The 10,174-nt window shown below is 47.4% G+C and overlaps 1 pseudogene; it reads right to left on the bottom strand.

Annotated features, from left to right (window-relative positions):
• Positions 1-437: 437 nt before the first annotated feature.
• LOC133763930 (large ribosomal subunit protein eL8-like) lies at positions 438-8,613 on the bottom strand (annotated as a pseudogene).
• Between the last annotated feature and the right edge of the window lie 1,561 nt (positions 8,614-10,174).

The following is a 10,174-nucleotide window of genomic DNA, read 5'->3' on the forward strand; positions in this document are numbered from 1 at the left end:
TCATGGGGAGCATGTGAGGCCAAACTCACAACAGCTGCTTCGGACGACTTCCCCTAGAATCCACCGGCTGCTCCTTATTCTTATCATTCTGGGATTTCCAGTCCTTGGTCTCCACAACTCATCTCCCCACATCTGCCCCAGGCTCTGCTTGCCACTGACCACAGAGTTCTTTGGTTTCTTCATGTTCGCTTGGTTTGCCAATTCCATGGGTCCAGGGCTGCAGGAAAGGGGCCTGGCTGCCACCCAGCTGATGCTGGGGACCCGTACCAACTGGACTCTTGTCAGTGGGATTTCACTAGTGTGGAAATACCAGCATTTCCTCTTCCATGGTCCCAGACAAATGTCATGTGCCTCTGTTGCTTTACCATCGTGCACTGTGACTGTTTTCTTGGAGAAGAATCTTTATTGTTATGTACAGGGAATGCAACAATGCATTTTTATCCCAGCTTTGTGGCAAATTCTTCACCCTTAGCCTTTTCCTGCTTGGCAATGCGAACCACAGATTTGGGACCTCTATTGAAGCCTCCCCCGTGGCGGGGACTCTCTTTGTCTGTCTGTCACTGTGGATGGTCAGGATGGCTTCCACAGCTTATCCAGAACTCCTTTGCTTTCTGAGTCCCCCTGCAGGAGGGTGATAGTGGTGCGGGTCTTTCTGCGGACCAGGTACCCCAGCCTGGCCTTTCCCTTGCTGATGCCGTAAGGGACCCCCGTCGTATGACGGCAAGGCAAGGAGACGGCCAGCTCGTGGGATCCACATCAGGCACAATCACCACCAGCTGAGCCTCCTGATGCTCCCAGAGGGCAGGCCGGCTCTTGCTGGGGACGTCCGCTTGGCCAACAGCTTTCTTCTCGGTCTGGCCAACAGCCTCTGCTTCTTTTCTCGTTTCATCTCTGGCTTGTACTAGTGGGCCAGCTTCGGCAGTTGAGTAGCTCTCCTCATCCGGGGCCTGGGTGAACTGGTTAATAGGTGGAGGCACTGGATGTACTGGGGCTGTTTGACAAAACGTAGGAGGTCCCTCCTGGGCTGGGTGTCCTGTGCAATGCCAAAGTTCTTAGGCCTTTTCTCAGACAGGATATTTACCACTTCCTTGGCCTCCTGCTGCTTTCCTACAGCAGGGACCTGGGCTACCTTCCTCCCTTGGCCTTCTTTCCTTTCAGTATCTTGGGCAGCTGGAGGAGAGAGCGCTGTGATTATTTTTCTGTTCGTTTCTCCTACTAGACTATGAATTCCCAAAGGGTCAGTCCCCTTTCCTCATCAGCTGCGACTCCCCAGGACTTGGAGCACTACCTGGTACCTAGTAGTTGCTCAGTAAATGCGTGCATGACCAGAGACGTAGCCAAGTATCTTTTTGCTGACATCCACATCCATCTCTGAGCTATTAGTTCCTTATTTGAGCACATAACTGAGAATTGTCTAGTTGTGTGGAAACCAACAGCCATAAATAGTTCATGGAGAGTTTTCCTGAAGCTCCATCTCTGTGTTTATTTGTGTTAGCAATTTCTAAGTGTGTCTCCCTAAGGCAGCAAGAGCCTCTAGTGGTTCCTCTGGGAAGCTGTTTTCCCCATGCACACATGTAGAAGAGATCAACCTTGCCTTTGAAATCGCAGTGGGGATTTCAAAATGTAGCAGCACAGAGCTTGGGCAAAGAGTTGAGTCATCACCCATAATAATAAGATTTCTGCTGCTAACTGTGGCCCTTTTCACCAGCAGATTCACCAAATATGTAGCAAATGCTAATTAAGCCAAAAGACGCTGGAGTCGCATTGCTGCCCATTCTGCACGGCAAGTGCACTGTCCTCGCGTGCACAGGGCATGGCCGTTTCACCTCTGTTTGACACACCAGCAAACTGTTATCTGAGAGACAAAGGCACTGGCTGCAGAGCACAAAGGAGTCTCCACGAAGTGCCCAGGCCAGGAACCATGGGGTCTGTTCTGATCACTAAATAACCACCCCTCGCCCATGGAACAGATGGTGGGTAATTGGGTTGGCTTGTGTCTTTAGTCCTGGCTGAGTTTCCTTGATGACTGCTTTCAAAATATTCTCTCTGTCCCTGTTCCCCAACCTCCAGGCCCCTATTTCTAAATGAAAAGAAAAAAATAAAAGTTGCCAGTTTCTTTTAGGGCCAAGCTAACCATATTTGAGAGGTTTTTTTGTAGAAAGAAATATTTCCAACTGGACAACTGGAAATGGCTTGGGTGACGGATTCTCATGTCCTGGAGTGGCCACCTGATCTTGGAATAGAGAAGCCTTGTCGTATCTTTATTCTTTCCTACAGATGACAAAGTCTGTGACCAGGGAATCACATGTCACACTCTGCTAAGCACCGTTTTGCTTCAGTTCAACTTGAGCAAATTCACCTAGCAGATTTCGTGTGCTAGGTGCTCTGGGTCCGTGGTGCTGTGAGTTAGCCCCGAGGCCATCTCAGTCAATACCCATCTCAAGCCCAGCTTCTTGTAGGACCACAGAACTGCTTTCATCCTCAGATTCCATTAACTTGTGTATAGCAGAGGGAGGCAGCAGGAAATAGGAACATAGGTGGAGTGGACGAGATTATATTCAGTTGAGAGTCTTAAATGAAACTTGCCTATGCAAAAGAATATAGTCTGTTTCTGAATTCAATTTCCTAAGACTCTTTACCTCAGATATGGCATCAAAATTCTCCAGCTTTTTTGGAAACAGCCACTCTTGCACTTGCTACTCACAAGACTGGCATCCAGAAGTCTACCCGTGGTCTACTTTGAATACTCTGAGACTTTCCTCTTCTCTTGTCTTTGGGGTGCAGGGTGCACAGCCATCAGAACAGAGAACTGGAACTGTGGGCCCATTAAACCAGAGACAGACACGGGTGAGCAAGATGTTCAGAGGGGCTAAACGAAAATACTAGTGGACTTTATCTCTGGGATGTTAGGCAACCCCAGGTGAAAGGCAGTGATAAATGTGCAATTATTTTTGCTCAAGTTTCCCAGCATTCTCTCTTGCAGGAGCCATTTCTGGAGTCATGGTGGCTCTGGAGAGTTCTGTGTTCTGTGTAGCGGATGGCCCCCATGCCAATATGTCCCACTGCAATCCTGCCGCCCATCAAACCACTGACTCGGGCTGCGTGTACTAAATGTCTGCCAGGGACTGAGCACTGTGCCTGTTGCCAGTGGTAAGGGGACCCACCCCATGCCCAAAGCAGGTCTTACTGCCTATTTCTTCATCAGCAAGTCATGAGGGAGCTTCACAATGTTCGTGGAAAGTGGAATCAGGAGATAAATTTATCCTGGTGCAAAAAAAATGTGGAACCCACATGTGGTTGTTTGATAACACACATTTTCTGTGAGCTCTTTGGAGACCTCTCTTATTGAACTTCTTGGAACCTCAGCGTCTGAACCTGTAGATCAGCAATATCCATGCTGTTCTGTGACTTTTTGGTGAAGAACAAGAGATAAGTGTTTGACAAACCCAGGTACCTGGTTGGTGCTCAGTAACTGGAGTCACCGCTCCCTTTTGTCTCCAAATCTGAACCTACTCACTGCAGACAGAGCTCTTTCATAACAGCTCTTTCACAGGGAGGTTTAAAAGATTAAGTAAGATAATACCTGTTAAAGTGTCCTGTAAGCTCTTAACTACTGCAATAATAGTAGCTGTTGTGATTATAGTCACCCTCAAGAAGGCTTATAGTCAGGCTAAGAAGCAATGACACGCCCCTGAAACACACACCCGTGAAATACAAATGTTTACATTTCAGAGAGAGAGAGAGAGAGAGAGAGAGAGAGAGAGAGAGGTGTTCCATCCGCTGGTTCACTCTCCAAGAGGCTACAACAGCCAGGACTGAGCTAGGCTGAAGCCAGGAGCCAGGACCTCCATCTGTGTCTCCTACATGGGTGGCATGGGGTCAAGTACTGGATCCATCTTCCTCTGCTTTCCCAGGCACATTAGCAGGGAGCTGGATCAGAAGCAGAGCAGCCAGGACTCAAACCGCTGCTCTGATATGGGATGCTGTATTGCAAACAGTGGCTTAAATCACCGTCACCCAATGCTGCCTCCCCCCCCCCCCCCCCGAGGTCTTGGTCCAACTCATTTTGTACTTTCTATCTTCCAGCACGAACATAGTGAGGCTGCTCAATGTCTTCCACTGTCTTAGAGAGTTTTGAATGGTGCCAAATGACCCTTCTTGCCAACTCAGCCATGGGAATGTGTCACCTACATGTTGTTTTCGCCTCTTCGCCTCTCAACCTTGGCTCCCTGGAGCCCTTCTAAGCCCTCTCTTCTGGCCAGGCTGGCTTTCCTTCCTTCTCAATAAACTCATCTTCTCCTGGTCCACCTCTCCATCTTTGCTAACGCCAGAACCTGAGGTGAGAACCCTGCATCCCCATCCTGTCCATGCCATCCATTGTGTTGTTGATGAACTTTCTTTGTACGTTTCATCTAAGTCTTTGTGTTTCCCCATAACAACAAGCACAGGACATTGCACATGCTACATGTTCAATAAATATTTGTTAGGTGGGATGGTTAATTTTCTTCCCCATATGATATTCAAAAAGACTTAATTAAGGGATTAGCTATAGGAGGCACTGTGCCAGGTGCCCTACCGAGATAATTACATGAAGGATCCCTGTCCCTAAGTAGCCTAACATCTAAAATTGTTAAACAGATATAAATACTCATTTATAATAGTCAATGACCCAGGTACCTGGGTTCTTAGCCTGGAATCTACTGACAGCTCCTCCCCCAATGTTTAAGTCTATACAACCTCTGGAATTATATAGAAAAGGTTGCATCCATGAATTTCTGAAAGAAAAGGTTGCATCCATGAATTTCTGGGGATAGGATTCACAACGAGCTTGAGAGACAGAGCAGAGGAAATAGTGGGAGGCAGTAGATGCTGCAGTTTGTTTTAATTTACTGATGAATTGGACAAGGTCTTGAGAGTAGGGGCAGAAGCGAAGATAATTCTTGGATTTTCTATTTGAGCAATTGAGTGGATATCCTGACACATCTATGGGGGTAATGGTTTCATAGTAGATGTGCAAATGGACTTGGGGGAGAGGAAAACAGTAAGTAAGCTTGAGCTATCTATTTGACATCCAAGCATGGGTGTCAGAGAGCAGAAATACAGCCCAAGGCTAAGTAAGTTGAGGATACACATTTAGGGAATGCATAGATAGTGCCTGGAGCCATTGGGCTGCATATAACCTGGAGGAGGGGAGGGCCAGGGAATGAGCCATAGGACTTTCTGAAATATGGAGATACCTGGAGGAGGGGAGGGCCAGGGAATGAGCCATAGGACTTTCTGAAATGTGGAGATACCTGGAGGAGGGGAGGGCCAGGGAATGAGCCATAGGACTTTCTGAAATATGGAGATACGGAGCAGGAGCCAGCCGAGCATGAAGCTGGGAACACACCCAGAACTTTCTCATTGTCTAATTCTGCATTACTTCCCAAGCCCATTCAAAACAATCTCAAAGGTTAAGCAGGAGAATAAAATGTCCCCAAAGCCAAGGCCTCTGGCTAAGATGGGCACTGGGGAAGTGTTGGAGTGGGTGTGGTGTGGCATGTCTCCACGCAGCAGGAGGCAGGACAGTGACATTGCTGTGTCTAAGAGCTGGAGCCCTTGGTAAGACATGTACCCAACAATGTCATCTGTGCACAAGGGCACTTGGCTGGGGAACAATTGCACTTCCACCTCCACCATCTGCTTAGTGAATTCCCAGCCCACTGGCTCCAGTGTCACTTACCTCTTAATTACCGGCCTTGGCTCCCACCCGGCTCAAGAGACCAGCTTTGCTTCCCTGCTGCATTTTAAGTAGTGACCGGAAGACGCCCATCTCTCCAGGCTGATTCCCCACCTGGGATGTCCTGACCTTGCCCACTTTGTGCCCGGGGCAGTCCGACCTCCTGGTGGCCCTGGTAGCTCTGAGCTCTCTGTCCTCTCCCGAGCAAGTCCCACAGTGCAAACTGGCAGTTCAAGCCTCTGAGAGCAGTTGGAACAATGAGAGCAGCTGAGAGATGCCCGGATCCTCTGGCCCCATCTCCGCTGGGGAACACTCCAAGTCACGGTGATGGTGACTTCCTAAGTCTCCGGATACTCAGTGTGAGGTTCTGACATTCTGGAAGGAGTGCAGTGCAATGGGTTCATCTCGCCCCAGAAATGTCTTGTTCTTTAACCATTTAAAGAACTTTGGCTTTTTTTTTTTTTTTTTTTTTTTGAGGTTGCATGACCTTGGCTGGATGGGATCTTGGGTGAGAGTATTAGCCCAGGGTGGAGAACTTTCCCCAGCTGAGTTGACCATGTCTGTCTCCTCTTAGCCCTCTTAGCTTCTTACCTGGACCCAGTCAGAAGGGAAACTTCAAAGTCTGCTCTGCTGCCGAACTGAGTTGCCGAAATGCTGTAGGCATGCCAATCTTTCTGTCAACACTCTGTGACCCTGCCTGGAGAGGGGAGCGTGAGGGCTGGCTCTTTGAATGTTACCTTCTCCACAGGAGCTAGACCCCATGCTCAGATGCAGGTGAACGTCCCCAGAGGGAGAAATTTGGATTAGCGGCTTAGGGATTAGGGGCTTTTAAAAGAGCACTCCACTAAGTTCACGGAAAACCGGAATTTAAAGGAAACTTCAGTTTGGTACTGGGGCTTTTGAAATCTGTGCACAGTTTTGTCACAATGCACATTTTCATGAATTTTTTGAAGACCCCTGGCGTGCATGGATTTGGATTTTTTTGAACCAAAATAGATTTATCTTTTTCACAATGTTTCTGAAGTATTAAGAATTCAGAGGCAAATGTTCATGTCTACTTGTTTTAAAGCACTTTCCCATTGTATCTCATTTAATCTTTACTACAACACTCCTATGGGGGAAGGAAAGAGAGAGGAAGAGCTCCCCTTGCCCTTCTTACAGATGGTAACCAAGACAGAAGGGATGGGTATGGGACTTGAACCTGGATCTTCAGATTCCCAACTGAGTGGGACCGGTGGAAGTTCTCTGTCGGAGGGAGAAGTTACCTCGCCTTGAGTCTTCCATCTGGGATGAAGACGAAGAAAACCAAATTGGGAACAGAGTCAGCTCTCCACTCATCTGATGGAAATCAGAATATCTAGAATGGGCAAAGGAGTGAAAAGTCAAGTTCTTTTCAGAACTTTATTTTCAGAAATCTATTGCTTACATTGTCATCTTTGGAAGATGAATGTTTACAATATAAGCTGCCTAGCAGAAATCCTGACAAAATATTAACTAATGCGATAGGGACTAAAACATTGAAAAACAGCTTTATTTCCTTTGTCCTCCGTCTCAACCAAAGACCTGTGGTGTCTGGATCCTGGACGGCCACTGCAGGGCACAACTACCCTGTCACTAGACACGGTGTGGAGTCGGAAGTAACTCCTGGGGAATCAACCATCTCTGGAGCCCTTACCAGCAAAGTGTGCTCTCAGATGGAGTAGACTCCTGAGGAGCTGAGGCTGACCATCAACTGCCAGGGAGAACTAGGCACACACCTCAAAGGGTGTATGTTCCAGGGAAAGAGTCAAAATTTAAATTGCATTGGGCATCGTGAACTATTAGACATGCTCATAAAATTATTTCCTTACTCTTTTTGCTGAGTGGAGTAATTATCCACTCCGTGTTTGAATATTAAATACTCCCTATGTGTTAAATTCTTTATACTAGGTACTGAAGAGGTGGGCAATGTAGAAGTCAGGATAAGCTAGGCTATGCTAAAGTAACAACAGTCTGCAAATTACTCACTTTTTTTTTAATGAGAGAAAAAGAGCCAGGGAGAGGGAGAGGGAGAGGGAGAGGGAGAGGGAGAGGGAGAGGGAGAGGGAGAGGGAGAGGGAGAGCTCCCATCTGCTGGGTCATTGCCCAGATGCCAGCAATGGCCAGGGCTGGGCTGGATGAGGCAGAAGCTGGGAGTGGGGAGCTCAGTCCAGGCCTCCCATGGAGGTGGTAGTAATCTAATTCCTTGACTATCATCGCTGCCTCTCAGAGTCTAGCATTTGCAGAAACATTTAATCAGGAGCGAGAGGCAAGTCTCAAACCCAGGCACTCTGATGTGAGACGCAGGTGCCCCTAACTGCTAGGCTGAACACCCACCTCCAGTCTTCCAGTTCCCAAACTTGAATACCACAAGGATTTATTTCTTGCCCAGGCAACGCATCCAGTAAGGCTTCTCAGGGGTTGGCAGCTCCACATGGTCACTCAGGGACCCACAAAGATGGAAGCTCACCATCTGTAGTGGTGCTTGCTGGGACATATGACATCCAAGGTTTCTGAGCGAGGAAAGGGAAAGTGGATGACATGCACTAGCTTTCCATCCTCAACCCAGAAGCAACATCTTTCAATTCTACTTGCACTGTGTTGGTCTAAGCTAGGATATTCCAGGGAAACTGGATGATATAGAACGAACATGAAGTATTTGCTACCAGCGGGGAGTGGGTATCAAGATGTAGTCACTAATCTCCATTCTTGTTCCAAACTGTGATACACAGCAGATGGTACTGAGAATCATCAGAGAGATACGACAAAGTACTGAGGGAGTTGAGGGACTGGACAGATTGGTAGGGCTGAGTCTGGGACTGGATTTTGGAGAACATAGCATTGCAGTGAGGCCGGAGGGAATGCGAGGTTGCCATAGACTCTAGGAGCAAAGACAGGTTGGTTGGAAAAGCGAGAATGATCAGCCAGAAGTTTGCTGGAAGGCAGGATTTGTGATGAGGAGCAAGGAGGCTACCGACAATGATGAGTAGCACTGTGTGCCGAGTGTTTGCCAAGCCCAGCTCTAAGCACTTCACGTCTATTAGCTCATTTAATCGCCTCAACAGTCTTTGGTTGAAACTGAGGCCTGCAGAAGTGAAGTCCTTTGTCCAAGGCCACACTTGTATATGGCAGAGGTAAGGCTGATGCTCAGGCTGTGGAATGGTTAGTGACCAGCTGGAGGAACAGGTGAGGGCAATGAACTCAAGGCTAACACACCTGTGCATTTACGAGGACGGCAGAGAGTTGAGTTCAAGGTTTCACAGCGGTGGGAGAGACATGATTAACTTCACAATCAAGTCATAAAACAGCCCAGTCCTTATAATGCAGAGCTGGGCCAAGAAGAGGGGAAGGGGATTATATGGAGCTGGGGTCGTAGCCATGTGAGGGCACTAGAGGAGGATGCTCCAGGCAGGGGACAGTGCTGACCGGGGATGTAGAGGTAGGAATGACAGTGGCCTGGGACAAGGTAATGAGATTTGTCTGCCTTGGGAGTAGGTTTCTTGGGGGGGAGACAGATGGGGCAGAGTAATATGGTGAGGGATTTAAAGAGAGACCAAGGATCTCAGGTGTTTCGCAGGAAGGAAGGCGACGTGGTTGGCTCAGAAACCACAGCTGAGGAATGTGCTCAACGGTGCCTCTTAGCCTTTCGCTGTCCCTGGTGCGAATCTGGTCTAGAGTCCAACACACCTGGCAATTCAAAGCCTGGAGGCATTTTCAAAGCAAGCCAGAAGGCCTGATTGCCATTCTTCAAAAGATCTCCCCTTCTCCACAAGCAGTAAAATAATTGAAGTCAGGTTTTTTTTTTTTTTCGTTTTTCTTTTCTTTTTAAAAAATTTTTTTACAAGAGCCATTACAAAGGTGTGAAATATTAGACACTTACGCATCTGTGAATAGGATTGTAGGCTAAAACGTGTGAGTTCCCATCTCAGCTAATGAACCAGGATATGGTTTTAATTTTTGAACTGCAAAAATGTTCTGCCTTTTTCGGTCATCCCTACAGAAGACTTCATATTTTAATAATTCAGTGCAGCCTAATTACTTTAATTAATCACCTTCTTTTCAGAGATGTCAGTGGGCTTCGTTATGTTCTTGTTACTGTAGGTACTGTTGGGACTTTTAAGGAATTTTTAAAAATATACGTAATAACCCAGGTTAACCCTTTCATGGGGGTCTGGGCTGTCTTTTACACATGGTAGACCTGTCGTGCCCAAACTCCTGTCCTGTCTGTCACCTTCTCTCCTTAGGACAGGTTTACAAAACCATCTCTGGCCATTCTGTGCCTTAAAGGCTGCTGTCTGGGGACAAAAGTAAAATGCTATTTAGAGCAAGTCAATATTTTTGCATCTTTCTGAGTCATGATGAATATACTGGCAATGACAATAGCTTTTATTGTACAATCAATATAATCTGCTTCCCTTTCAGGGAAACGTAATTAGC

The sequence above is a fragment of the Lepus europaeus genome, chromosome 7 (genome assembly GCF_033115175.1).
Source record: "Lepus europaeus isolate LE1 chromosome 7, mLepTim1.pri, whole genome shotgun sequence".
NCBI classification, from domain to species: Eukaryota; Metazoa; Chordata; class Mammalia; order Lagomorpha; family Leporidae; genus Lepus; species Lepus europaeus.